Raw genomic sequence first — 14,460 nt, forward strand, 5'->3', positions numbered from 1 at the left:
AGAAAAAACACGCCATCTTTCTGTGAACTGGTATACACAAATTCTAAATGAAATATTTGCAAATTAAATCTATTGATTTATTTAAAAAATCGATCTCAAGTTACTTTTATTTCAAGGTTGCTTTAATATTAAGAATATTAATCAAGGTAAACTTACAACATTAAAGAATAAAAGAGAAAAATATGATTACCTCAAGATGTATAAAAACCACTTAATAAAATTTATTGTTTATATTATTAAAAAACTCAGGAGTAGAAGAAACTTTTTAAATCTGAAAATATGCATTCAAAAAATCTGCATCAAATTTATATATAATGGTGAGATATTGAAAGCTTTCCCTGTGATATCAAGAATGAGACAGAGCCTGCTTTCATCAGTACTATTCAATACTTCCTGGGAATCCAAGACAGAAAAAAAGACAAAAACAAAAGAAAACACCAAAAAAAAAAAAAAAAAGGATTGGAGACAAATAAGTAAATCATTACTTGCAAGTGACATGATTATGCATGTGGAAAATCTGAAAAAAACTTCAGAAAATCTGTTAGGATTAATGAATGACTCAAGGGAGATCACAAGAATATAAAAAAATGTAAACAAGTAGAAAAGAAAAATTAAAAAATAATATGACATCAAAAACATTAAATAACTAAGAGAAAAATCAATCAGAAGATGTACAAGACTTGTAAACAGGAAACAACACAACATTATAAAAACTTCAAAACTAAACAAGGTAAGAGATGTGACATTTTTATGTACTGGAAAACTAAATATTGTGAAGATGTAAATTCTCCCAAATTCAATTATAGATTCAGTGTAATTTCAAATAAAATCTCAGCAGACAATGTTTAAACAAAACTAGGTGACAAGGTCTGGTAGATGTGGAGATGTGCCATCCAAGGGAGATTTGCTTCCCAGCTGTGGGAGCTATCAGCTACTTCAGGATCTGACTCAGGTGCAGAGCGCGGCCTTGTTTGGGATCATACCTTTCCCAGGGCAGCCCACATCCAGTGACTGAATGAGATGAGATATAAAGCAATGACCATTGTGGCTCAGTGTGGGACAATGCTGACAGCACTCAACAGTCAGGATCTGAGAGAGGACTGATTTGGGGAATAGGCACATAGACGGGTCCAGGAATGGCAGGTAATGCTTTATTTCTTGACCTTAATATACATTTGCTTTGCGAGATGTTTTGCTTCTGCGTTTACTTTACAATAAATATGTCATAACACACACAAATGTCAGTTCTAGATTGATTGTAGATATAAATGTGAACGTTCTACAAGAAAATAAAAAAAAAACTTCTGGAAGAAAACAGAGAAGAATATCTTTATGACCTTGAGGGAACAAGGATTTTAAAAATGGGACTAAAAAAGCATTAACTCTAAATGAAAAGTGGGACAAATATGACTAAGTTACAATTAAGAACTTTTATTCAGCAAAAGACAACATTAAAAGAATGAAAAAGCTGGCCAGAGAGTGGGAGAAGATATTTGCAAAATATAGTTATCTACAAATATCCCTCAAAGATCCAAAATGCATAAAGAATTCATCCAAATTAACTTAAAAATACATACAACCCAACAGAAAAAGAGGCAAAAAGACAGGCACTTCATAAAAGGATATCTAAATGGCCAATAAACATATCGAGGTATTCAATCCCATTAGCATCATGGAAAGAGAAATTAAAACCACACTGACATACTTTGATAAAATATTTCCACTTCTAAGTAGGAAATGATGAGCTATATATATGAAGGTTTATATATATAAGAATGTTCACTGCTAAATACTATTACAATTTCAAACAATTTGAAAGCAATCAAGGTGTCCTGTTTAAGAGGATGTGCTTTTGGTTAGTCTCAAAAAAAGGAAGTTAAATGCCTCTGGCCACAATGACCGTTGGTTTAAAAATGTAATGATACATGTTCTAGAATAGTAGTTAAGTCTTATTTTTATTTATTGCATATATATTATTACGTGCTTATTTATGAATAGCATATAGACTTTTTCTAACAAAAGATATACATAAAGAATCAGTCAGTGAAAAGTTATTGATTATGACATTGCGAGTTAGAAAAAAATGGATTTCCTCACTACAGAGGGAAGAATTTAAAAAAGTTACCTCGGCAAGCTTGCCCCAATTCCCACCATTCCCTACTACCTCTCTTGAACATCTGGAGTACTTTCCTGTGTAGCTTTCCAAGGGCTTTGTTGCCACACTGATCTGGGTTAGAGTACCTGCTGAGTAGTCTTGGACAAGTGATTTAACTTCTCTGGGCTTCATAGTTTTCATCTGCAAAAACAGATATATATAAAATCTACCAATGTTTAATGTGTTAGCTAGTGTCTGCAAAGGATCTGGCAATGAATAGTCAGTGCTCAGTAAATTTTAGCACTCTTTCTTGTCACCCATGATTTGACTCTTCAGTTGATCATATTTCCCGTATATTGTCTTACGTTATTTGGTCACTTTACATATGTAATGGTTAATTTTATGTGTTTTCACTCAGTTAGGACATATTGCCCAGATATTTGATCAAATACTATTTTAAATGTTTCTGTGAAGGTATTTTTTAGATGACATTGACATTTAATTACTAGACTGAGTAAAGCATTACCCTCCAGAATGTGGGTGAGTCTCATTCATTTGCTTGAAGGCATCAATAAAAAAAAGACTGACCTCCCCCAGAGAAAAGGGAATTTTGCTAGCAGACTGCCTATGGGCTTGGACTGCAGCTCTTCCCTGGGTCTCCAGTTTGTTGGGCCACCCTGCAGAATTTAGACTTGCTAGTCTCCATAGTCATGTGAGCCAGTCCCTTAAATCTCTCCTAAATACACATCCTATTGGTTCTGTTTTTCTGGAGAATCCTGAGTAATACAGCATACAATGTGCAATTATTTAGTACTATAAATAGTTGTACTTAAATATAAGTTAAATTTTATTTATTTTTTTTTTTTACAGTAACATTCATTTATTTTAGTGTGCAGTTTTGCAAGTTTTGGCAACTGTATAAAGTTGTGTAACCAGCATCAAAAATCAAGACATAGAAAAGTTCTACCATCGAAAAAATTCTGACATTCTCTTTTGTAGCAAATTCATCCCCCACCCAGAAGTCCTAGAAACAACTGATCTCTTTTTTGCCCTATAGTTTTGCCTTTACAAGAATTTAATGTAAATTGAATCAGACAGTGTGTAGCCTGTCGAGCCTGGTGTCTTTCATTTGGCATAATGTGTTTGGGATCTATTGATCCATGTTGCTGGGTATGGCAGAAGTTCATTCTTTTTTACTGAGTAAAATTCCATTATGTGGGTATTTAAATATTTATAAAAATATTTAATACTTTAAATAATTATAAGTGTTACACATATAAAGTTAACTCAAAACTTGGGAGTAGTTTTCATTTAATTTTTAAAAAATTTATTACAAAACACCTAAAGAGAAGGCCTATGGCTTTATAGAGATTATAATAATTGGAAGAGGGAGAGACTTTGTTGGTTAGTTGGGATATGGGCAGAGAACAAAGAGAACAAATTCTTTCCATACTGGAACTAGAAAGAGAACATTTACTAAAAATGGAAGTAGTTTTGTGTGGTCACTAGCCATGAGCCCCTTGAAAGATGTTCTCAAACAATAGCGCAAATAAAATATGGATAACATTTATCTGTATCTATCTATCTATCTATCTATCTATCTATCTATCTATCTATCTATCTATCTATCCTCTATCTATCATCTACCTACCTACCTATCAATCTATCATTTTTTTTAACTGACAGGTAAAAGATGGGAACCTAGAGGACAAGAGGGAAAAAAACCAATTTCTTGCATTGAATTTCCAATTTGAATTGAAAAACAGAGCTTAAGTATTATACAAAGGATCGATATGATCAGATCACAAACTACAAGAAGTAAAAATGAGGTTTAGAAGTGGCAGATGGGAACCTGGTCTGGAAAGCAAGCTGAAGCTTTCTGCCATTGAAGAGGCTCAGAGAAAAGCCTAAAACATCATGAAGACTGAAAGCTGTCAGCCACAATGGGGAAAAGATAATGCCCAGAAACTTGAGCTATCCCCAAAGAGACTGATTGTCTATAACATGAAATCTGAAATGTCCCTTCCCCCTCCTTTGGCCAAAAGCTACCCCCTGTCTCTTACCCACCTTACCTCACAAGCCAAATCACTCTTGCCTATGATTGGCCTAGGGAAGTGGCAATGCCTTCCCCAGCGATGGTTTCCTGTGACTCCAAAGGCTGCTCAGGGAACTTTTGTTGGGAGAAACAACCGAGGGGGAAGAGAACTAGCCTTTCTAAAAAATAGTCAATGAGCTCATACTATATTCTTGGCATCACTTATAGATTCCAGGGATGAATCAGTGACCAAGACAAAGTTTCTATACCTTTGAAACATGAATTCTATTGTGAGGGAAATGGACAATAAACACATACAAAAATATTAGATAATTTCAGACAGTGACAAGTGCTAAGATAGAGAGGAACTGAGGGGTGCTATTGATCAGACGTAGATGGGGAAACCTTGACATTAAAGTCAAGAGTGAATGATTAGAAGGAGGCAGCACATCAAAACTCTACAGGAATATATATAATCACTGGCAGAGGGATAGAGCCAAGAGCAAATGTGGTGGTGTGCGTTTGAGGAACAAAAAGAAGAGGTGTCAGGAGTACAGAGGATAAGGGGAGATGACAAGAGATGAGGTTGGAGAGCGATGCAGAGGTCAAATCACACAGGGCTTTCAGGGCCAAGATAAAGAGCTTGGATTTTATTTTAATTGCTATGGGAGGTCATTGGCAGATTTTAAGTAGGAGAGTGATATGATCTATTTTATGCATTCCATCTATTGTTGACCCTTTCACTTGATCCCTGGCTAGTAATTTTGAGCCTAGCAGTACCATTAGAGAGCCTCAAATTACTAGCTCTAAATCAAATTGACTAGAAGTACTATCATCCTTAGTAAAAGTTGAAGTCAACGTAGTGGGAACTAACCCAATTTAAAAATGAACAAAAGATTTTAACAGGCACTTCATAGAAAAGAAGATACATGAATGGTCAATAAACATATAAAAAGATGCTCAACATCATTAGTCAGGAAAATGCAAATTAAACTCACAATGAGGTGCCACTACACATACAATAGAATGGCTAAAATTAAAGACAGACAATACTGAATGCTGGTGAGGATGTGAAGTAACTGGAACTCTCACATATTGCTGATGAGAATACACAATTGTTCAGTCACTTTGGAAATTGGCTTGGCAGCTTCTTATAAAGTTAAGCATTCACTTTACCATATGAGTCAGCAATCCACTCCTAGGTATTTACCCAGGAGAAATGAAAACATATGTCTACATGCAGACTTGTACCCAAATGTTCATAGTAACTTTACTCATAATAGCCCAAATCTGGAAACACCTGAAATGTACATCAACAGGTAAGTGGATAAACAAATTGTAGTGTATTCATCCAGTGAAACTCGACTAAGCAATACAGAGGAATAAACTGCTCCAAACAGCACTGATGATAGAAAAAATTTTTTCTTAACAAAAGACGACAGGCACAAAAGGGTATATAATACAGGATTATACTTACATGGAAACGTAGATGAGTCAATAGTCCAGAGTGTCAGAAGGCAGATGAGTGGCTGCTTAGACCTTGGACGGTGGAACTGTTAAAGACTTGGGGAAATTTTGAGAATGATGAAAATGTTCTATACCTTGGTTGTGAGGATGATTACATGGATATATACTTTTGTCTAAACTTATCAAACCATACCCTTGAAATGGAGCATTTTATTGTTTGTGAATTTAAAAACAGCAGGAAATACATCCTGTGTGTTCTATTTAAGGAGCTTTTACCTCTTGAAAATCCTGTAACCAGACTCAGTGAGCATGTAGAGACCCTGGCTTAATCAATTCTGAGACACATTCTCTTTTTCTCCTGCCTTTTCCACTTCTAACTCATTTCTCAGGGCCTCATCTGTTCTTCACCCTGACCCTTGAATCTTGGGTCAAAGAATTTCCTCCCTTGGCTATGTAATTTACATCATTAGGTTTTATTAGGGTGACCCAGATATTTCATCTTCCAGGAGCTATAAATCTAGTTGGTATAATCACCATTTCTTTTGGAAATATTTGCTAATTCATTTTCTTATACCCTTTTGATAGGACCACTTTGTAGCAGGTTATTTTGAAAGACTTCTAGTACTAATTTAATTTTTGGTTTCATTTCTATGCTTTTCTGGAATTATCCAACTTATTATAATTCTCTGTATTCATCATTTTTTCCTTATATTGATAGAAATACATGTGTGTACTTTAAAGACATATATCCTTCACAGAGGAAACAGGACACCCATAAATGCCAACAGTTGTATGTGCTACTGCAGAAAAATGAAGAGAAGACTTTTCTCTATCAGCACCCTAGCTGTGGGGTGCTTAAAATTGGGTCTACCACTTGAGCAAGTGGCTGAGTTAAATATTTTGACTTGAATTTCATAACTTGTCACAGTGATCTCATTGGCAGTAGACTGGTGGGTTGCTAAGAAGGCAATTAATTATCTTTCTGTCTCCCTGTGTATTAAATTTTGTTCCTTCTCCCTAAAGAGAGGTGATACTATAGCTTACAGCTACTATCCTCTTGCAGAGCTCTCCATATCAATTAGAAGGGTTCTGTGTTATGACATGCTTTGATAAGATGTTATGACACTCTTTGATAGAAAGCCGTTGTCCCATTGAAGCAGAAACTTCATCACAAGAACCAAGGGTGTGCTGTAGACACCCAGAATGGGAGGGAACTCTTCTGTGCTCATTGGATCCATCAAACAAGTGCCTTCCACATACATCTTTCTGTGTGATCCAGCTAGTTCCCTGAATTTATCTCCTAACCCCACCCTTATTTAGTATTCTGTTGGAGGGAGGCCTGTGATAAAGCATTTCTTTCCTTACTACTTAGAACTCTTCTGCTTTACTTGAAACTCTGAAAGCCCTCTTTTGTGAAAGGCACAATTGCCCCTAACACATCAGTGGGCAAAGAGTATGAGGTTACTTCTTGATTCGAGTCATACTTTTTTTGGAAAGGGTGAAAGTCATTACTATAAGGCATATTATGACACTTCTTGAAATCATGAATTGTAACATTTCCATCTTCAGCTCTGATTTCTTTTTAGGAGGGCTAACCTGTGGTGGACTCATATCAAGTTTCCATCTGGACAGTGGGAAGTTTAATCTCAGAGATGTGAGACCAAGTTGATAATTACCTGGCACCTGAAATTCTTAGATACTGTTATGTTCCCACTGTCATGGCCAAGAATTGCAGAGATAACTCATTTCATCAGTTTTCTCAGTCTCATTTCTTCCTAGCTTTCTCTCTTTAACTTTAAATAGAGACAATTCAAATAACAAATATAAATGAACAAGACAATATCAAACTGGAGATGAATAATTTACTACTTTTTCTTCCTCCTGGACCATTTCTGATCAAGATGTATAACACAGAATGCATAGAATCTCTTCCTAAATAAGTGTAAAGTTTTATGGGAAGATGTACAATTAATTTAACCACTTAGAGTCCTGTATAGCAGGACACTTTCTGACCTTGGCATGTCCATTTTCATCATATTTACCTATCCTTTGGATCCAAAGGATTCTGGTTAGATCTATGGTGAAGAATTATGTTGAATTAGGTGATAATTTTCAAAGATGGATCAAAATGTTCATGTTACTGGAGGTGTCTTTTTGCTTATTTTTATATTGGAAAGTTTTCCAGTTTTTATTCAGAAATGAATCGTTCTCATATGTTTACCCATGGACCTTCTTGATCCTGATAGTGTGGCTAGGACTGCCATTTGTTTACCTGTTTATCATTTATGGCAGTTATTACGGTGCTGGCAGGATTTTTGTTTGTGTGGTTTGTTGTTTGGCCTAATATGTTTGATATGTAGAAATATATCAGAAGGTGATGAGGCAATGGAGTGAGTCTTAGAAAAAGAACTATACTGAGTCAGGAAATCCGGATTCTAGTCCAAAGTCTATTATTATTTATCAGCTATATAATCTTGGGTAGGTCATTTAATCTGTATCTTAGTTGCCTCATCTTTTAAATGGAGATGATTATGTCAACTTTAAATGGGTAATATTATGTGGAAGTAAACATAGAGCCAGGCATAGAAGAGATATTGAATAAATGTTAATTATACATCTAAAATATCAATGTTTTGATGTTTTGATGTCACAGATTCTATAATAGATCTAAGGATTAAAAAAATATGCTTGGATTTCTCAAAACTAGCAAGTGGCAGAAGTTGCAGATTATTGGCATGAAGATAATAGCAATACATTCTGTAGTTTGTAACATTTGTTAAACAATGCTAGTTTTTAGCATTTGTTTTTAATCTTTGGATGATTCCAAGATTTTGGTGCTTATCAACGTAGTAGGGTCAAAGTAGAAAGAAGGGAAAGGATAGAAAAATTAATAAGATATTATTTCTGCCTTCTGGAAGCTTATAGTCTCAGGACCACCATCAACATGATAAGAAGTCTTTGATACTAATGCATTACTTTTATGCTATATGAGCTTCTCAACATCAGTAGAGGATTATTAATTTTTTGAAGTTGTTTTTATGTTTGTCATGATTTAAAAATGTAGTCCTATAGGACTGTCTATTTGTATCTAATTTGTTCCTATTTCAACCTAGAATCATTTCATATTTCCAGCAACCTCATTTTAAAATTCCCCTTAATCATTACCTACTCTTGCTATCAAGAGCTAGTCTAGCCAATCTCATAGTTGTGTGTGTGTGTCTGTGTGTGCGCGCATGCACACATATACTCCTTATTTGTTTATTAGTTATGATACAGGCTAAATTGCTATAACAAAGAGACCCAGAAATGCAATAGATGTCTTAGGAGGTCATTTGAGGATCTAGGCTGGTGAGTCAGCTCTGCCACACTGACCATGTGGCTTCCACGCTAGGCATCCAAGGTAGCTGCATCAAATTTTGGCATTTCTCAGCTAGGTGGAAGAGGGCAGAGGAGGTTCATGGCAAGCAGCTTTATCATTAAGGAAGAGACTCAGTAGCTACACACAATACTACTTTTCACATTCCATTGGCCTGAATTTTGTTGTGTTGCTACTTCTAATTCTAATGTGCTGTCTAGGTGAGCAGCGGGGGATTCTGTTACTTAGAGGAAGAAAGAAAGTATGGGCACTGGCCGACAACTTGCAATATCTGCCAGATTCATTTACTCTTTTATCAAGATTAAGTCACATGTGACCTCCCATCACTCATTTGTTCATGTTCTCATTGACAAAATAGGGATGAGATTAATAATCTCTAGTGACTAGATATAAGAATGTTATTGGTCCTTGGAATTAGTTTCTTCTATTATCTATCTATCTATCTATCTATCTATCTATCTATCTATCTATCTATCATCTATTCATCCATCTGCCTTATTTGTCCTGTGGTTACAGGTTTATCTTCAGTTCTGATATAAGTTTGAATCTCCTGATTGTGGGTAGGTTCTGTTTTTCAAAAAATCTCTCTATATTTTATTGGGAAAGTTAACTGCATGCAAATGAATAACTAGAAGTTAACTAAGAGTAGAAATAATTATAAAGCACTTGTCAAAAGTGAAGTGCTATAGAAATGCTAAAAAATGACACTAAGAAAAATCTGATTGTCGTGACTTCAAAGGAAGTGTTAGGCTGGAGTGTTTTGATGTGTATGGCATTTAAATGGTCTAAATAGATGTTTAGGTGCTCACATGAGAGACTGTTCTAACTACTCAGGGGAAATAAGAGTCTGTTCTTCCCACTCAATGTTTAGATGCTTCCGTGAGAATTTTATCATCTTTAAATATTACTTATTTTAAAAGTAAGGATTGTGTTGTTCTTGATTAAATTTATCTAAAGAAGGAACATTGCCTCACAAATATATGACATTCTTCTTAGATTACCTTGCTTTGTGCTCTTAAGTTCCTGCCTCTGATATGATCCAATGCCCCTGGATCTGTGTGTTGACCGGACACACAGGAGCTAGTGCTGTAAATCAGCAGTGAACTTTTGTTAGGGATAGAGCTTTTGGTTAGGCAGCTTTCTTGTTTTGAAAATGTCCTTAAATATTTATTAGATATTTAGGCTCTCCAAAGTCCTTTGAATGTTAATTGACACAGAAATGAATAGATTATGTTGCTTGTATGTATCAGTAGTTTTAAAATAAGATAAATACATGATGAACCTCTCAGTATTTGAGATATCCCCAAATATATTGATGCATGCTTTGGTTTAAAACCTTTATTCTGATATATCATTTTGCAGAGTGGTGAAACTGCTGCTGAGGGATAAGTCAGAGTAGAACTTAAATCTATCCTGTGATCTTGGGCCACCAAGATCTTTCTCTATTCCTTGGTCCCTTTACTGGCAAAATGGGTACTGGAATGATAATAGTGCCTACCTAATAGGGTTGTGAGAAATGAGAGGAAGCATGGGAAATGCTTAGTATACTGGTAAATACCAATAAATGTTAGGGGTGGTTTTCTATTTTTCTTTGCTCAGATATTCTGTGAGGGCAGCATTTACAATCTTTTCTGCAGGTAATTTCAAAGTTCAGATTTACTGGGGTTCCACAGAAATATTCTTTCATGATATGGCAGTATAACTTAGTGGTTGGGCTCAAATAGCCTTCACCAATCTTTAGCTGTATACCCTGGAGTGAGTTAATTAGCCTTTCTGTGCCATGTTTTTCTTACTTGTAAATTGGAGATAACACTACTACCTACCTTCTAGAGTTCTTGTGAAGACTGAATGAGACAGGTGAAGGTTCTTATGAAGACTAAAAGGCAGGTAAAGTGCTTAGCCCTGAGTTTGACACTTAATACATGGTTATTATTATTTTTTTTTGTAAATTGGCTGGCATTTTGGGGTGTCCATTTATCCATTTTGAACACTGTGCAGTTCCCCATTTTAACAACAGTTCTTTCAGTGCACTGTGGTCTTCAAAGTAAATTCTCAATTACAGACAGGGTGCACTATTGTGAATAAATGAAGGAAAGAAACCCCACACTGATAATAGAACTTCTTAACCTACTGTTAAGTGCTCAGTTCTAATATTCGCCCTCAGATTTGTTATAGTAGATGCTGATTAATTAATTTGAGTATTTTATTTTCTCTTTTCTTATTTTTAATCCCCTAATGAGGTAACCAGACAGCAGACAACTGGGATCAGAGAAGAAAACTGGCACTGGAATGATTAATTTCATCTCCTAAAAGGATGTTTCAGCTTTATCCCAAGTGGTGACTTATAGTTTTGATGGGGAGGCCTGAAGAAGAGGATCCTGGGGAGAGAGTAGTTGTGTTGAACTACTGGGATTCTTCCTCAACACAACATGTAGCAGACACAATACAGGTGGCATGGCAGTACTTAGAAGTATGACTCTAAGAAGCCACACCCAGGGTCCTGAGATGCTGGAAATCTGTATGATGCTGTGAATGCTTTGAAGGTAGGAAGCACGTTTTATTAGATTTGGTTTCTCTTCATCGTAGTAACACTCACAGATGCTTAGTAGATGTTTACTAATCAAATACCTGAAAGTAAAACATCCTTGTTTATAATTTTATATTAGATTTGATTTTATTTAGATGTTGCTAGTACTGGGAGGTTATACTCTATCTACTTTATACTAAATAATTTTTTGTAAACCAAAACAAGGTTTATATTTACTAAAAAAACTTTCTATGTAAATAAACCTGTGAAAAATCCTTTGGAAAAATTAATTAACTCTTGCCGACTGTATACTTTGTAAGTTTCTCCCTCCCTAAAGTGATAAAAAAACATGAATCTAAAATAAACTGCATAATAACCAGGGGACTTTGAAGTCACCGCTTACTCAATTTAAAATGTAGATCTGTTTACTTCTCACTTTCTTCTTTCAGAGGCCGCCTGTCATTAAATTTTAAATGAAAACGTTTCTATGAGCAATTGAATAAACTAGACATGAAGGTACTATAGACTCTTCAGAATGAAAGTGTTATATTTCACTATTTATTATTTAAAGGTGTGATGCTTAATTCTTTGTGGTGTCTATTTTGAAGTAAGATTTTTTTAAGGCTTTCCCTTTGGTGCAGAGGTAAAAAGAGCAGAGCGAACAGGGTAAAATTTTGGGGTTCCTTTCAGAATTTTGTGTAGGTTGTTCCCAGAGTGATTATCCCTTGGCTCTGCTCCCATTGGCTGTGGAAATCGGGATGGGGGTGAGCCTTTTTCTGCAATTGCTGCTAAAGCAGAGCATGGCCTCTGAAAGAACCAGACATAACCTGCCGGATGTAGATCGCTCTGTGCGTCCTCCAAGAGAGCACTCTGGCCCACCCCCTGACCTGCCTTTATTTTTCAACAAAAGGAGGAAAGCAAGTTCCTTCTAGAGCTTGTTTAGGGGCTCCTCGGCTCCTTGGTGCTGGGCTCCAGCAGGATAAAGCTGCTGAAGTGTAGTGCATTTTAAAAAAACTCTTTCTGGGAAATGAAAACATGATTTTGAAGTAGTCTGTAGTATTGAAATGCAGCACTCTGCTTCTCTTCGAAGCAGGACTTACTGGAGGCTCACTGGTGCAGAAGAGTCCTCAAGGCAAAGAGGCTCAGAACAGCAGGAATGGGATCTTGAGAAAGGTATCACTCATCCTATGAAACAAATTGCTCTAATTAAAAAAATGCATCATGTTAGCAAGAGTAGCTCAATTGGCAATGTGGTGGTAGGAGCAAGTTGTCAAAAGCCTCCATAGAAATTGTATCTGTTCTATGGACTTCAAAATCTCTGCTGCTTTTTGAGGTGTGACAAAAGGAATCAGAAACTGATGGCTGGTGGCTTCCAATACTTCTGGCCATCCCTTTCTTCTCTCACTCTCCTTACCAGCACTAGAGACCATGGGACAATTTCCCTTTCATTCTCCTGTCCAAGTACGTGGCTGCAATAGGGAAAGATGGTTTAAGACATTACTATTTTATCAACTTAAGGCTGTTTCAACCATCACCCAAAAATTCCTGCAGAATTTTGAACACTTAAGATGTTTTAATTTTTGCATTAATTAAACATCCTGTGCCCTAAATAATAAAATATGATCATCAAAAGGAGAAAATCACATTTATTCAAATATATACAGTATTTGAGATTACAAACTTGTGTCTACCTGGAAGTACTATCCCCATTTTTATTAATGTTTATATTCTTGCTTTTGTTTGGTTCTATTGGCATGAATTAAAATGTTTAATTTTGCCCTCTGTTTTTAGAAGTACTAAAATTTAGCCAACTTTAATTGGATCATATTGCTTATAGGTGAACAAAATTCTTATTCTCTTTCATAATAGAGGCGAAACACCAAAAGCACAATGTAAATTGGAAGAAAATACTGTCTACGTGTTTGGGGATTATAAATTTCTGTGGGTTCTTGAAAGTACTATCCAAAATTTTTGTGAAAACATAACATTTTTTAATGTCAGTGCTTCTCAAAGTTTAATGTGCATACACGTGACCTGGGTATTTTGTTCAAATGCAAGTCTCATTCGGTAAGTCTTGAGCAGGGTTCAAGATGATGTGTTTTTGACAAGCATTTCTGACAAGATGTGCCACTGAGGCTTCTGGGACACAGTCCACACTTTGTGGAGCAAGCACCTGTATACATTTGCATTTTAGATTCTTTGGTTCCAGTTGTATGCTTTCATTGGTTGGTGGAACCCAAAGTTAACTTTACTTAGCAGAATGTAATCAAACTTGCATGTTTGGCAATTATCAAGCTCCCTTTTCTTAAAGGGGAACTCTGAGATTCACAGTAGTTCTCAGCTGACGCTCTTTCTTGGGCCCTCACATCCCTTCTGTGGTCCTCCAGTGAGACACTAGAGCTTCTCCTTTGTTTTCCTCATTGTGTAGAATTAAACTTTCCCTTCTAGTTATTAATGTGAGATAGGTTTTTTCTTTTTTTCCTGAAGGATGTATTCCTGTATCAAAATATCTCCTCATCATTGGGATTTTACCAAAAAATCTCTGAAGAATAAATATTTAATAATTTGGGGGGGCCTGAGATATGAGAGCCCCTCCCCATATTTTTGGCTGATTATAACATATGAATAAATATTTCAGTCAGATAATAATAATGTTTTTACACTTATTTTTTTAAATGACATCCCTCCCATTATATTATTAACTCCTTGAGGGTAGGATCAATGTATGTTTTGTCTTTGTATGACTGTAATTGCCAAGAAAAGTTTTAGGCAGAGCTAGTACACCATAAATAATGGATGAATGAATTTCAGATATCAAGTTGACATTAAGATTCTAACATAAAGGCCAGGTGTGGTGGCTCAAGCCTATAATCCCAGCACTTTGGGAGGCTGAGGTGAGGAGATTGCCTGAGCCCATGGGTTTGAGAACAGCCCAGGCAACTTGGCGAGACTCATCTCTA

This window comes from Carlito syrichta, unplaced genomic scaffold, assembly GCF_000164805.1.
Source record: "Carlito syrichta isolate Samal-C Ts95f unplaced genomic scaffold, Tarsius_syrichta-2.0.1 Scaffold287579, whole genome shotgun sequence".
Taxonomy (NCBI): domain Eukaryota; kingdom Metazoa; phylum Chordata; class Mammalia; order Primates; family Tarsiidae; genus Carlito; species Carlito syrichta.